Here is a 14,618-nt window from a genome sequence, read left to right on the forward strand (position 1 = left end):
AACTGGCGGCCTCGCCTCGCTTCCTTCACAGAATCTGCCGGGGTCGGTCCGGGTTGTGAGACCTTCAAACCGAACCGTCTGAGATGAGCCGCCGCTCAGCCCCTGTTGTTCTAGTCCTATTAGCAGGATAACGTAAACATATTGTTACTGACAGAGAATCGTGTAATTTATGTTCCGTGTGTTATCTGAATGTACTTGCCTGTGATGCTGCCACAAGTTAGCGTTTCTCTGTACCTGTACCTTCCCGTACTTGTGCACTTGGCAATAAATTCAACAGGACCTGAGAGAACTCAGTGAGATTTGATTAGTGATGATTATGTTGCCTGATTTACTGAGGCTGCAGGAAGTATAGAGCGAGTCCATGGGGAGGCTCGTTTCCATGATGTGTTCAGCTGTGTCCTCAGTTCTTTGCTGTTTCTGGAAGCTAAAAGAAGAGAGCAGCTGTACGAAGGTGTGAGGTATGCGGATGGGATACGTTTTATGGTGAGTTGATGAAATTTGCTGAGGGGCAAGGGTAGATGCCAGTTCTTATTTGTCCTAGTGTTGTCATTTTAGAATCATTTCTACAGTAGTATATACTATTAATTCAGTACCTGTGTTTTGCTGGAGGACCATCAGGGATTGTTCTTGATCCCTTCTCCCACCTGATTCTTTCTGCTCATTCCCTGCCCACCTTGTTCAGTCTTGTCCAGACTGTATCCCATCAGCTCAATGATATCTATCAGCAATCTTTCCTCTAACTTTTGTCTTCATTGCGAAGTGGAAGATAGCGGGGTCAAGGGATATGGGGAGAGGGCAGGAACGGGGTAGTGATTATGTATGATCAGCCATGATCACAGTCAACGGCGATGCTGGCTAGAACGGCCGAATGGCCTACTCCTGCACTTACTGCCTATTGTCATTCATGTTTTACCTCACTGTTTTCCAGGAATTGTGTATTTTTTTGGTTAATTGTGGTTAGCACGTAATTGTACAGCACGTGGCAGGGTAGACCCCGCCATGTCAATTTTAGTTCCACTGTTAAAAATATTGCAGTGTTAATCTTTATCATAATAATCTCAATATATTATGTTAGAGGTCCAGTGTTTCATTTTCCATTTATTTTTGGAGAGTCACTTCCTCCATTTCCATGGTAACAGCCAGCCAAAGCTGCAAGAAGAGATGCACATTTTATCCCTCTGTGTTCACCGCCTCTCAGGGTAGAGACAGTGGCCTCGGGAGCAAATGTAACAGAGTGATAGTGGGAGGAAAGAATGCTGTGAGCATTGACTGTGTGGGATGTGTTTACATCAGGGTCAGAAGGAACTGAAAACTAACAAATTGGTGGAGTGGGGTGGCATTAACACAAATCTGTTGAACAGCTTGGGGTGTCCCAAACGTTTTGCAACCAATTAATATCTGTGCATTCAAGTAGAAGGAAAAAAACTACTTTTGGAGGAAATGTAAAGTAAGGAGAAAATACTGGAATTGCTCAGCTGATCGGGCAGGATCTTGGACAGTCCCATTTCTGAAATTGGGTCTTCCACCATTTCTCCTTTCACAGATGTGTCCTGATGCACTGAATTCTCAGTGTTTTCTATTTAGTGATTTTTCTTTAAAACCACTTTGTTCCTGCTACACAGTGGGAAACATGGCAGCCAATTGTGCAGGGTGAGATTCCTCACAGCAATGATATACTGATCAAACGTGTTCAGTTTAGCTGCTGATACAAGCTGAAGTGTATTCGCATCCTCTCACAATCTGCAGACCGGTGAACCAGCCTGAGCATTGGCCCAGGCAGAGGGTCATTAGGTTCCAGTTCCACCTTAGTTTGTGAATCGGAAATGACAGGAACACCACGGCAAATCACTGATTCCAAAGTGTCCTAGGAGAGTCTGTGTGTGGGTTATAATATTGGCATGGAGTCACTGAGAATATAGAACAGACAGTGTGCACGCTTCAGTCCAGATAGATGAACTCTACAAACACCAAAACATCCCAGAGGAGTCTGTATGTGGGTTATACTGTAATATTGGTCTGGTGATTCTGAAGATATGGAACTTGCAGCATACAAGTTGGTAATTCTGCAGCTGGGATCAGAACTTCCTGAGTCTGCAGTGAAGCTGAAGTCTCGGGTGGTTAGACGTTGGTTATGGGGAAATCACCAACTACACCACCCAGAGGGACATCATACCTCTCAAGTATTCTGGAAATGTTTGAAGAGGTAACTACGGGGATAGGTGAAGTTGGACAGTGATGTTGTTCATCTGAACTTTGGTAAAGTCTGTAACAAGATTCCACATGGCAGCTGATCTGTAAGATTAGGTGATATGGGATTCACTGGGAACTGAAGAGGTAGATTCAGACCGGGCTCGATGACAGGAAGCAGATGGTGATGGTTGAATTTGGATCTCGCGAGTGGAGGCCTGTGATTATCGGAATGTGTGTGTCACAATTGAGACCTTTATAATTCATTATTCATGGCATTGGTTTGAATATGAATGTACGTAGCATGGTTAGCAGGTTTGACACGATATTCGGGAGTCTGCTTATATTGTGACAGGTTACTTTGAATTTCAAAGGGACCTTGGGTCTGTTATGGAGTTGGGCTGAGGAATGACAAATAGTTTTCCATGTGGGCAAGTAAAAGATGGTGCATTTTGGACAGTCAGACCAGGGTGGGACTGGTATAGTGAATGGGAGGGCATGGAGTGCTGTGGAACAGAGTGACCTGGGAGTACAAGTGTACTGTGCACTGAAAGTGGACATGCAAGTATAGAGGCTGGAAATAAAGTCTTTAATCATTCTGGCCTTCACATTTTGGATTGTGGGCAATATATTGTAGTCATGTAAATAGTTGTTATGGCTGCACAGAGTATTATGTATAGTTGTGTTCACGCTATTGTAGGAAAGATGTTATCAATCTAGAGACGGTGCAGAAGAGATTGCTGAAGATGTTGCCTGGACTAGAGGGCCCAGTCATGGGAAGAGGTTGGCCAAGCTGGATCTTCATTCCAGAGGAGAATGGAGGTGACATTGTAGGAGTTTATAAAGTCAAGAGGGAGATTAGATAATGTGGTTAGTCATGGTATTTTCCCCAGGGTTCAAGATTCAAGATTGTTTAATATCATTCCAGTACACAGGTGTATAGGAGAACAAAATAATTGTTACTATCGGTCTGAAGCAGGACAGGAAAAAAAAACAAAATGATAGAGAGCATAATAATAAAAAAAAACACAATCCATACATTATGATTGCTTTAAAAAAACATTGATTGTATGTCCATAAAGTGATGTTAGGCACAGGAGTGTCTGGACATATGTTGACTGATAGGGAATGTTAAATTAGTGGTGAGGGTATGGAGGGGTGGGTTGGTGAGAGAGGAGGTGTTGATCAGGTTTACTGTTTAGGGAAAATAACTGTTTTGAGGCTGATTGTCCTGGTGTGGATGTTACGTAGTCTCTTCCCTGATGGGCGATTGTGAGTGGGACGAATAGTCCCTGACCAGGATGTGTCACCTTGATAATATTATGGTACTGTTCTAGCAGCTTTATGTGGATACGTGCTTGATGACGGGTAGGCCTTGTTCGGGTGTTTGGATTTGCAACTGTGTGTGAGCAGAGTGTAGAGCAATGGTCTCATGACAAGGCTGAGGGTCTCACAGGTTGACGATGATGGGAAGGGAGGACCAGTTGTACACCCTGACTGTCTGTCGTCAGTTGGTTAGAAAGTCCACCACCCAGTTGCATAGTGGTATGTTTAGATAGAGGCGTAGGTGTCATAAGGGGACATGAGACTGGACCCAAATACAGGATGCAGGCACTGAAGTTCTAGGGACAGGACGGGAACAACTAAACGATAGACAAGATGTGGAGACTGTGGCGTGCGTGAGGGACATGGCGTTCAAAGTGATTCTGGGGTTCAGGCAGGATCTTGGAGTTCTCTGGGTGGGCCGCATAGCTCCTGGGCAGGTCCCGGGCCTCCCAGGCAGAAACACAGGGGCCTGGGCAGGTCCAGGGGCACAACCCATCAAAGGTGAGGGTTAGGAAAGGGCAGTCTTCTGGGCAGGCCACATAACTCCTGGGCAGGGCCCGGACCTTCTATGCAGGAACATGGGGGCCTGGGGAAGTCATGGGGCACCTCGGTAGGTCGCGGGGGCACAACCCATTGGCAGCGAGGGATAGGAAGGCTCAGAGTCCTCTGGGTGGGCCACATAACTCCTGGGCAGGGCCCAGACCTCCCAGGCAGGAACACAGGGGCCTGGGGAAGTCACGAGGCACCTCGGTAGGTCACAGGGCACAACCCATCAGAGGTGAGGGATAGGAAGGGGCAGAGCCCTCCACCGAGCAATGGCAGTCCGGCATGGCTTACCTGACAGAGGCAAGGGATAGGAAGGGAGCTCGATCCAGGGTGACTTCCAGACTCACTCGCAGAACTCCTCTACAATGGTGCATACTCCAAGCCAGGATGAACAGGACAACCCCTCAGTCCCAGAGCCCCTTAAATATACTGCCAGCCGATGGGCATCAGGTGCACCTCCTTGAGCCCAAACAAGCCAAGGTGATCCACACATGTGACTAATTGGGCTCCAGGGTGAAACGAGGGATGGTTACAAGATCCGGAGTCCGCGAACCTGATCAAGAACTGGAATGCGGGCTCTGGACCAGACCATAACAGTGGGAATTTGTTCAAGGTTTGTGGCACAGCAGTGTTGAATGCTGAAATGAAATCCAGAAACAACATTTTTGTTTGTCTCTTTGTTAGGCATGTCAGGCCAAAGGGATTGACAGATGCAACGTCATCTGCCACTTAGCGACTCAGTCGGTAAGCATTCTGGTGAGTGACCAGTGAACAAGGATTGGAGTTTTTGATGTGTGCCACCATCAGCCGATCAAAGCACTTAATGCTGATTGGCAACAGCTTCACTGGGCAGCAGGTCACTTTGTTCTGAATGTGTAGAGTTCCTTGGTACAGGGATGATGGTGGATGATTTAAAGCACGGGGGAACAGCAGCCTGGATGAGTGAAGTGTTGACGATAGCTGTGAAGACAACAACGCACATATGTACACTCTTTCTGTGAGCTCAGTCTGGATGCTTTCTGGCCAGAGTCCTCATTAACTTTGCTGTTGCAGACATTGGATGCTCAGCTGTGAGGGTAGTGGCTTTCCTGGCTGGCTTGTGTTGCATGCTTCAAGGCATTGTTTGGAGTGCCAGGGAGGGGGGCATCATTGGTACAGTCAAGCCTTGTGTAGTCTGTAAACCCTTGATGCCTGGCCACATTCACCAGTGTGCGTTTCCCAGGGTTGGGGACTCCGAACCTACGCCGGGCAGTCCTGTTTACATAAAGGGCAGAGCTCAGACCTTCCCAGAACCCGGACTGGATCAAATTCGCAGCCCTGGACTCGCTGAGTTAAACAGAGAAACTCCGCCCCACTGGTTGCTATGAAAGAAAAAGGAGAGATCCACACGGAAATCCGGACAGAAAGGTTAACGCAGCCTGTTTGTTTTCCTCTTTAGGGTTGCTACATTGACCCCACTCCCGCCTCCTCCCGCTGTCAGACCCGTCCTGAGCCGGTGAGAGTTAGTGTGACCCGGACTGCGGCAGTCCCGCTCCACCCCGGCTCACCCGGCCCTTTCCATCTGTAATGAGCGGCGGACACATCACAGCCGAGTGGCCTCGGAAGCAGCAGCTCAGACTCAACTCTCTGTACAGAGTGAGAACATCAGTGCAGGACCATTGTTGGTCACTGTGGAAATCGGACTGTGATTTCCCGGGACCACATTGAACGCCGGCCGGTTACAACATCAGAGGTAAGTGTTGTCTATGATTCTGCACAACGATTCAGCGTTTAGAGCAAGGCTCGGCTTTGGTCGGGATCGGCTGTGAACTTATTGGGAGTAGGGAGTCCTGACATGTTCATGTTAACGAGACAATTACTGTCCAAATGGATTAAGAGAAACAACATCGTTTCCGTCAGCTACAAATACTCTCCAGGGTGGTTTCTACTGAGTGCGAGCAGAAGAAATCTTCTCAAACAGATGTTGTTAGGACAGCAGACAAAGTCAGGAATCGCAGGCTAACCATGATACGACTAATGTTCTGAGCTGCGCATGTTTCAATGTACGAAGTATTAAAGGAAAGTCAGATGTGCTCAGGGCATGAATCAACATGTGGAATTATGACATTTTAGCCATTTGTGAGATTTGGTTGCAGGAGGGGCAGGACTGGCTGCTCTGTATTTCCATTGTTTTAAATGTGTATGTGCATGTGGAATCAAATGGGGGAGGGGTGCATTGGTACTCCAGGAAAATGTCCCGTCAGTGCTCAGTCAGGAAAGACAGGAGAATTCCTTTGCTGAGGCTTTATGGGCAGAACTGAGGTATTAGAATGATAAAACCACATTAATGGGGTTGTATTACAGATCACCAAAAGTCTGTGGGATTTAGCGGAGCAGATTTGCTGAGAGATTGCAGACTGTTGTAGAAATATAATTTGTGATGGTAGGTGATTTTAACTTTTCTCATATGGACAGGGACGGCCATACTGCAAAATGACTCGATGTAATAGATGGACCCTATACAGATTAGAGAGGAGGAGTTATTTGCTGTCTCAAAGCACATTAGGGACAATGACTTGACAAGGTCCTCCCTACGATGGTGTGGAGGCAAGTGCAGAAATTGCAGGGCCCAAGCAGAGATATTTAAATCATCCGTAGCGACACGTGAGGTAGCCCAAGACTGGAAGATAGCAAATGTTGTTCCACTGCTTCAGAAAACCTCCAAAAATAAACCAGCAAATGAGAGGCCGGGAATCCTGATGTAAGTAGTGGGAAAGTTATTGAAAGCTATTCTAAGGGACCAGATATATGACTATGTGGAGAGACATTGACTGATCCAGGATGGTCAGCGTGGCGTTGTGCCTGGTAGGTCGTGTCTCAGCATTCTTATAAAAGACAAGATAGTGGATGTTGCCTACGTGGATTTTAGCAAGGCATTTGCCAAGGTTCCACTTGGGAGCTTAGTAAAAAAGTTTCAGTTGCTTGACATTCAAAGAACAAACTGCCGGAGGAACTCAGTGGGTCAGGCAGCATCGGTGGAAGGAAATGGACCGTTAACATTTCGGGCCGAGACCCTCCCTCTGGACAGAGTGAATGGGAAATAGTCAGAGAAAAGAGGTGAGGGGTGGTGATGGGGCAAGAGCTGGGGAGTGAGAGGTGGATCCAGGTGAGGGGGGAGGTGGAAGGTGGAAATAGTGACAGGGGAGGGAGGTGAGTGTTTGGGGCAACACAGGGCTACAGAAGATTGAAATTAATTCCATAGAGGATGAACAAAGAGGTCAGAGAGTATTTGTTATAGAGAGTGCAATGAAGATTCACCAGCCTGATCCCTGGAGTGGTGGGGTCATCATATGAACAGACACAAAATGCTGGAGGAACTCTACAAGCCAGGCAGCATCTATGGAAAATAGTAGTCGACATTCGAGAGCCCAGTAATGTTCTTTACATTGTGCCTTTGGTTCTACTGCTCTTACCTGTAGAAGAAGGGGTTAAATGCAATATTAAGCTTTCTTCACACTTGAATGTCAGTGTTTTGTCGAACCGGTTTGGATTTGATTTCAGCGGAACGGCCGCTCCCTGTTCTGTGGAATGTGACCGGACAGGCAGCTGCTTGCTCGCAGTCCCTGAGCACCGATTCTCACAGAGCAACAAGCCGCACCTTCCAAATCAGTCAATCATCTGCCCTCCTCCCCTATCCCGTCCAGTCCGGATGAAGGGACGGTCCACAACATCGACTGCTTACCCCCATCCTTAAATGCTAGCTAACCTCTGAGTTCTCCCAGCACTCTGTGTGTTGCCATGGTTACATGTGATATGTGTGGGGTTGTGGGCGGGATTATTTGTATGAAACGGTACACAGTATTTACACTGTCAGAAAGCTCTCACACTCTTGGGGAATTGACTTAAGAATAATTCAGTTTCAGGTATTTATTTCGGATCTTTATTTCCAAACAACAAGTTGTTTCTGAATTGTATCAGCGATCAAGGAGATATTTGTTTATTTTGAGCCAGTTCTGGCAGCTTTGCTTTTTCTGTTCCTAGTGTTAGAATTTTTTGAGGTTGTGACTAAATACATTTCTGAAGTAAGAACAGTAGATATAGTGTATATGGATTTCAGCGAGGCATTTGATAAGGTACCCCATGCAAGGCTTATTGATAAAGTAAGGAGGCATGGGATCCAAGGGGACATTGCTTTGTGGATCCAGAGTTGGCTTGCCCACAGAAGGCAAAGAGTGGTTGTAGCCGGGTCATATTCTGCATGGTGACCAGTGGTGTGTTTCAGGGATCTGTTCTGGGACCCTTACTCTTCGTAGTTTTTATAATTGACCTGGGTGAGGAAGTGGAGGAATGGATTAGTAAGTTTGCTGATGACACAAATGTTGGCGGTGTTGTGAATAGTGTGGAGGTCTGTCAGAGGTTACAGCGGGACATTGATAGGATGCAGAACTGGGCTGAGAAGTGGCAGATCGAGTTCAATCCAGATAAGTGTGAAATAGTTCATTTTGGTCGGTCTAATATGATGGCAGAATATAGTATTAATGGTATGATTTATGGCCCTGTGGAAGATCAGAGGGATCTTGGGGTCGAAGTCCATAGGACGCTCAAAGCTGCTGCGCAGGTTGACTCCGTGATTAAGAAGGCATTCGGTGTGTATTGGCCTTCATCAATTGTGGAAATGAATTTAGGAGCCAAGAAGTAATAATGCAGCTATATAGGACCCTGTGCTCAGTTCTGGTCTCCCCACTACAGGAAGGATGTGGAAATCATAGAAAGAGTGCAGAGGAGATTTACAAGTATGTTGCCTGGTTTGGAGAACATGCCTTATCAAAACAGGTTGAGTGAACTTGGCCTTTTCTCCTTGGAGCGACAGAGGATGAGAGTTGACCATATAGAGATGTATACGATGGTGAGAGGCATTGATCGTGCAGATAGTCAGAGGCTTTTTCTCAAGACTGAAATGGCTGCCACAAGAGGGCACATGTTTAAGGTGCTTGAGAGTCGGTAAGAAGAGATGTCAGGTGTAACTTCTTCTACACAGAGTGTGATGAGTGGTGTAATGGGCTGCCAGCAACGATGGTGGAGGCAGATATGATAGGATCTTTTAAGAGACTTTTGGATAGGTACATGGAGCTTAGAAAAATCGAGGCTTATGGGTAACCCTAGTAATTTCTAGGATAGGTTTACATTCGGCACAACGTTGTTTACCGAAGGACCTGTATTGTGCTGCAGGTTTTCTATGTTCCATGTTTTTCTATGTTAACTGTTTGCACGATTGACATTTTCCACAGGCTTAGTAAAGATTAAGAACAGGTCTATAGAACAATGGCCACCTGCTTCAAAGCGAAGGTGCGGGATCTGTACAGCAAACGCCTGTTCCCTTTTCAGAATTTCAAATTTCAGACGGATACATCTATTGTTCATGTGTTGATTGAGGGTGTTCTGAACTCTTCTCCTCAATGGCCAGTGGAAGCAAAGCCCTTGATTCTGTTGAAGTCCGAGATTAATGTTAAAACCGCTGTCTTTATTAGCATCTACTTGAGAATATAGAAAATTAAACGGAATAGACCAGGGGTGGGCAAACTTTTTGACCTGTGGGCCAAAAAGGGTTCTAAAATTTTACAGGGGGGCCGGACCAGGAGCAGATGGACGGAGTGTTTTGGTAATACACCTCATAAGAGAAAATAAAATATCATGGGATATGTAGAAAACATGTGGTTTAATTTCAATTGAAAATGAACAAATGCATTACAACAAAATATCTGTCTTTGAAGTCCCATGGTATTTAGCTATTTATTGAAATTACTTTTAAAACACTGAAAATTAAATGAATAAAATACAGCTTTTTTAATAGTAACAGTTATTATTTTAAAGCACTGAAAATTCTCTTATCCTTCAAGATATTATCATCATCACTCTCCTCCTGACTGTCTTTATTTCAAAAACAGTAGGAGATGCAGGTCCACTTGTCCTGCTCCTTCTTATTCAATTGTCCCCTGTGTCAAAACTCAACAATGACCAGCACAAGGACAGAACAGTGACAGTGCGCCAGTATGCGGAGCGCGTTATTTGATCTGGAGCATATTTTTTGTTTTGAGAACGTACGTGCACCTGCGCACTACTCATGTCCATCACTTGACAGAAATGACATGTAACATGTAAGGCTTATTGAAAAAAATATTTTCAAATGCATTTTTTACATAACACAACGAAGAAACTTATTTTTAATTTCAGTGGGACCAGTGTTGATGGTCTCCCTTTTTAGCCAGCGCATCAAAGTCTGGATTTAGTTTTGTTGTGGCGATTCTCAGGATGGATCTGAGGTGTTGGTCAGTTAACTTGGATCTGTGGCTGGCTTTGTTGATGTTCATGACGCTGAACGCCTGTTCACACAAATAGGTCAAGCCGAACAAAGAGTAAAGCGCAAATGTGGAGTAATACGCTGCACCTCAACAAAGGTCAATGTATATAGAGTGCGTCATCTATTGGGAAAACGGCAGAATTGCGGGGAAAAAACGTTAACAAGGCTTATTAATATAATTTCATCAAGTTCTGCGGGCCGGATTAAAAAGCTTAACGAGCCGCATATGGCCCCCGGGCCTTAGTTTGCCCATGCCTGGAATAGACAGAAGTCAACAGTGTTATGCATGTGCGTGGCTCCCAAAAATTCAAGCTCTGGAGCATTTACTAAAGTCTTAAGATGGCAGAGTAGAAAGGTTCAGCAATTCAAGGAATGGATGAGGGGAGATATTTGTAAATCCAAGTTAAAATGTAGAGAGAGGGGATCACGCAGTTCCACGGGATCCACGCTGGGGAAGTCGAAGTAAGAGTTGCCGAAGATCTTATCCGCCGAGTCATTCAAAAATCCACGTAGAACTCTCACACGATGACAGTCACAGAATATTGCTTCGCACAAGTGGTTACCACATGGCACACCCGAATCCAGGTAAAGTTCAACAAATGTGATTGCCACAGGATACTCCAAAAAAATCCACGTGTGGATCATACGAGTACCAGTCACACATCCGATGTATTATGTGCCGTTGATGAACCCAATCCTTTGGGTATTGGAAAGTATCAAACTTAACCCGTTGTTTCAGTAAAATACCCGCCAGCAGCTTGCAGTCATCTCTCTCCCTCCCCCTCCCTCTCTCCCTCCCCCTCTCTCCCCTCTCTCCCCTCTCACGGCCAGTCCCAGCGCTCTGTTACAGCTTGTTACACTGACTTCATAGTCCCGCCTCCTCCAGACGTTTCTAAAGTGACACTCACCGTAAATGAAACAGTGGTCGCGTAAGACCACCTCTTGCCGTTTCTCACTTCATGATATTTCAGTGTTCCCGTCCAGTGAAGCCGGAGGAATGTGAATAGAAATTAGTGTTTGTACACAAAAGTGGTTTAAATGAAACCTGCACATTTTCCATTTGGGTCTGAATTGTGTATCGGACCGGGATGTGAATGGAGGAGGGAAGATATGGAGGGAATAATTTAAAATGTAGCTGGTGTAAATATGAAATAATTTGGAAAATGCAGCGTTGGGTAGGTAGTGTTTGTGGGGCGAGGAGCATCGGGCCACTGAGGTTTTAACGTGTTGAGCGAGTGTTTCTCTTCTGGGCTCAGATATTTGGTTCTGAAGTTCCTTGGGAAGCAAAGACTGATATTCTGAGGAGAGGATAAGCTCCAATTCCAAAAGCTGAGATTAAGTGAGCTGTTCCGTGTATACAACAGTAGAAATGGACACGGTCGAGTGTTCAAACTGTATGTGGATATTGCCCCCTATTGTCACCTGTCTGTCAGGCAGCGGAAACCATACAGAGACTCCAGTTAACACACACAAAATTCTGGAGGAACTCTGCAGGCTGGGCAGAATCTATGGAGAAGAGTAAACAGTCGACGGTTCGGGGCTGGGATGGCCCGCTAAGATCTTGCACTAGATTGTGTGTGTTATGTTTTGATTTGAGAAAGTCGGGATGCGGGTGATCTGCACTAAAAGTGGAAAATGTTTGAAGCCATTCTGTGAAATTTGTGTAACTGAATTGTGTCTTTGTTCCTCTTCCCACGGCCATTCCATACCTGCTGACCATCTCAAATAATTCCAGTTTTTTAAAAAATTACATTCACCCTGGAATGGTTTAATCTTCTGATAATGAACCTGAGCATAGGTGCTCAGTTTGGGATGGTTAGTAGAACAGTAAAAATAAATCATTTTTTTCCCCATAAGTTACCCTGGTACCGATTTGCCTGTTATTGCTGAAAATGTGTTCAGTAAAGTTGTTGCTCACAATGTTCACAAGAATGATGACAGGAATGACAGGCTTTAACTATGAGGAGCGTTTGATGATTCTGGGCCTGTGCTCAGTGGTGTTCAGAGCGACGGGACTGGGTGGGACTTACTTAAACCTCTGAATGTTGAACAGCATGAGTAGAGTGTACATGGAGAGGATATTTTTATTGGTCAGAGAGTCTGAAATCCGAGGTTGCACCTTCAGAATAAAGAAACTTCCCTTTAAAACTGAGATGAGAGGAGTTTCTTCAGTGAATGGACGGTTAATCTGTGGAAATTGTTGCCACATAGGGTGTAGGGGGCTGTCACTGTGATACAGCAGAGACTGTTATGTTCTTGATTGTAAGGAGATTGAGGGTTTAAGGGTGAACGCAGGAGAATAACTTTGGGTCAGACTGGATGGGCCAAATAGCCTCATTATACTGAACAGAAGGATATCACCCCCCAGGTGTTGCGGTGTGAGGGACGATTATATATTTGTTCACTGAGACCATTATACTTGCAAGGAGTGTTCAAATTTCAGTGAGGTTTGATTTTAGAATCAGTGAGATCTGGTGATTTTTGAGGTTCTTTTAGGAGTCCGGGAACGACTTGAAAACTTTTTGCTACGTGATCGTACATTGAAAGTTTAGAAATAGAAATGGGCACAGCGTTGTGTCCTAATGGTGTTCTAAAATCTCCTATTAGTGTTTACTATTCGTGTTCTCCTAATAGTGTTTTCATCAATGGCATGATCAGGCATATTAATGCGTGGCTGAGAGACTGGTGTGGGGACAGGATCACGGGGATCACTGGGGTCGCTTCTGGGGGAGGGACGACCTGTACAAAAGTAACGGGTTACACCTGAAGCCAAAATATCCGAGTAGGCAGGGTTAATAGAGCTGCTAGGCAGGGTTTCAATTATTTATCCGGGGGTGGGAACCGGAGTGATAGGGCTGAGGAAGCGGAAACAGAAATAAATCGAAGATAACCTACAACACAGATGACAGAAACAATAGGCAGGAGATGAGGCATAAAGACAGATAGTGGTAAGATTTAAATGTCAATAGAGGCGTTGTGCAGTTAAAATAGTAAATACTGGACTCAAAGTGTTGTATTTGAATGCACGCAGCATACAGAATAAAATGGACCTTCTTGAAATTCAGCTTGGCAAGAATGAGGTTGTGGCCATTTCTGAAACTTGGCTAAAGGATGCCCAAGGATATACGGTGTATCAGAAAAATAGGTTAGTAGGCAGATATGCAGGTGATATGGCCCTGTCTATAAGAAATAATATTAAATCATTAGAAAGGGCTGACTTGCCATCGGAAGGTGTAGAGTCTATGTGGGTTGAGTTAAGAAACGGAAAGTGTAAAAGGACTCTCATGGCAGTTGTAAACAGGCCTCCAAACTGCAGCCAAGATGTGATTACAAATTACAGCAGGAGATGGAAAAGGTGTGTCAGAAGGATAATCATTGGGGATTTTAACATGAAAGTGGATTGGGGAAACCAGGTCAGTACTGGGCCTCAAGGGAGAGAATTGGTAGAATGTCAAAGAGATGGTTTTTTAAGAACAGCTTGTTGTTGAGCCCACTAGTGGATCCTCTGTGCTGGTCTGGGTGTTGTGCAATGATCCGAAGGTGATAAGTGAGCTTAAGCTTAAAGAAACTTTAGGGAACCATGATCACAGTATGACCGAGTTCACATTGAAATTTCAGCGCGTAAGCTGATCGGCAGAAAACAGAGAGTGGGAATAAAGTGATCCTATTCTGGCTGGTTGTCGGTTACCAGTGGAGTTCCACCCTGGTCGATGTTGGGACTGCTGCTTTTTACGATATATGTCAATGATTTGGAATATGGGATTGATGGATTTTTGGCTAAATTTGCCGATGAAGCAAAGGTAGCAGGTTGTGTTGAGGAATAAGAGACCCGGCAGATGGAGTTAGATAGTTTAGGGGAATGGACAAATAAGTGGTAAATGAAATACAATGTTGGAAAATGTATGGTCATGCACTTAGGTGGAAAAAATAAATGCGCAGACTATTATGGGGAAAGAATTGAAAATGCAGAGATGCGAAAGAGACTTGGAGCCCTTATGCAGGATACCCTTAAGGTTAACCTCCAGGTTGAGTCGGTGGTGAAGAAGGCGAATGCAATGTTAGCATTCATTTCTAGAGGTATTGAATATAAGAGCAGGGATGTGATGTTGAGGCTCGATAAGACACTCATGAGAACACAGTGGGAGTGTTAAGTGCAGTTTTGGGCTCCTTATATTAGAAATGATATACTGACATTGGAGAGGGTTCAGAGAAGATTCACGAG

Source organism: Hypanus sabinus, unplaced genomic scaffold (assembly GCF_030144855.1).
Source record: "Hypanus sabinus isolate sHypSab1 unplaced genomic scaffold, sHypSab1.hap1 scaffold_435, whole genome shotgun sequence".
Classification (NCBI taxonomy): Eukaryota; Metazoa; Chordata; class Chondrichthyes; order Myliobatiformes; family Dasyatidae; genus Hypanus; species Hypanus sabinus.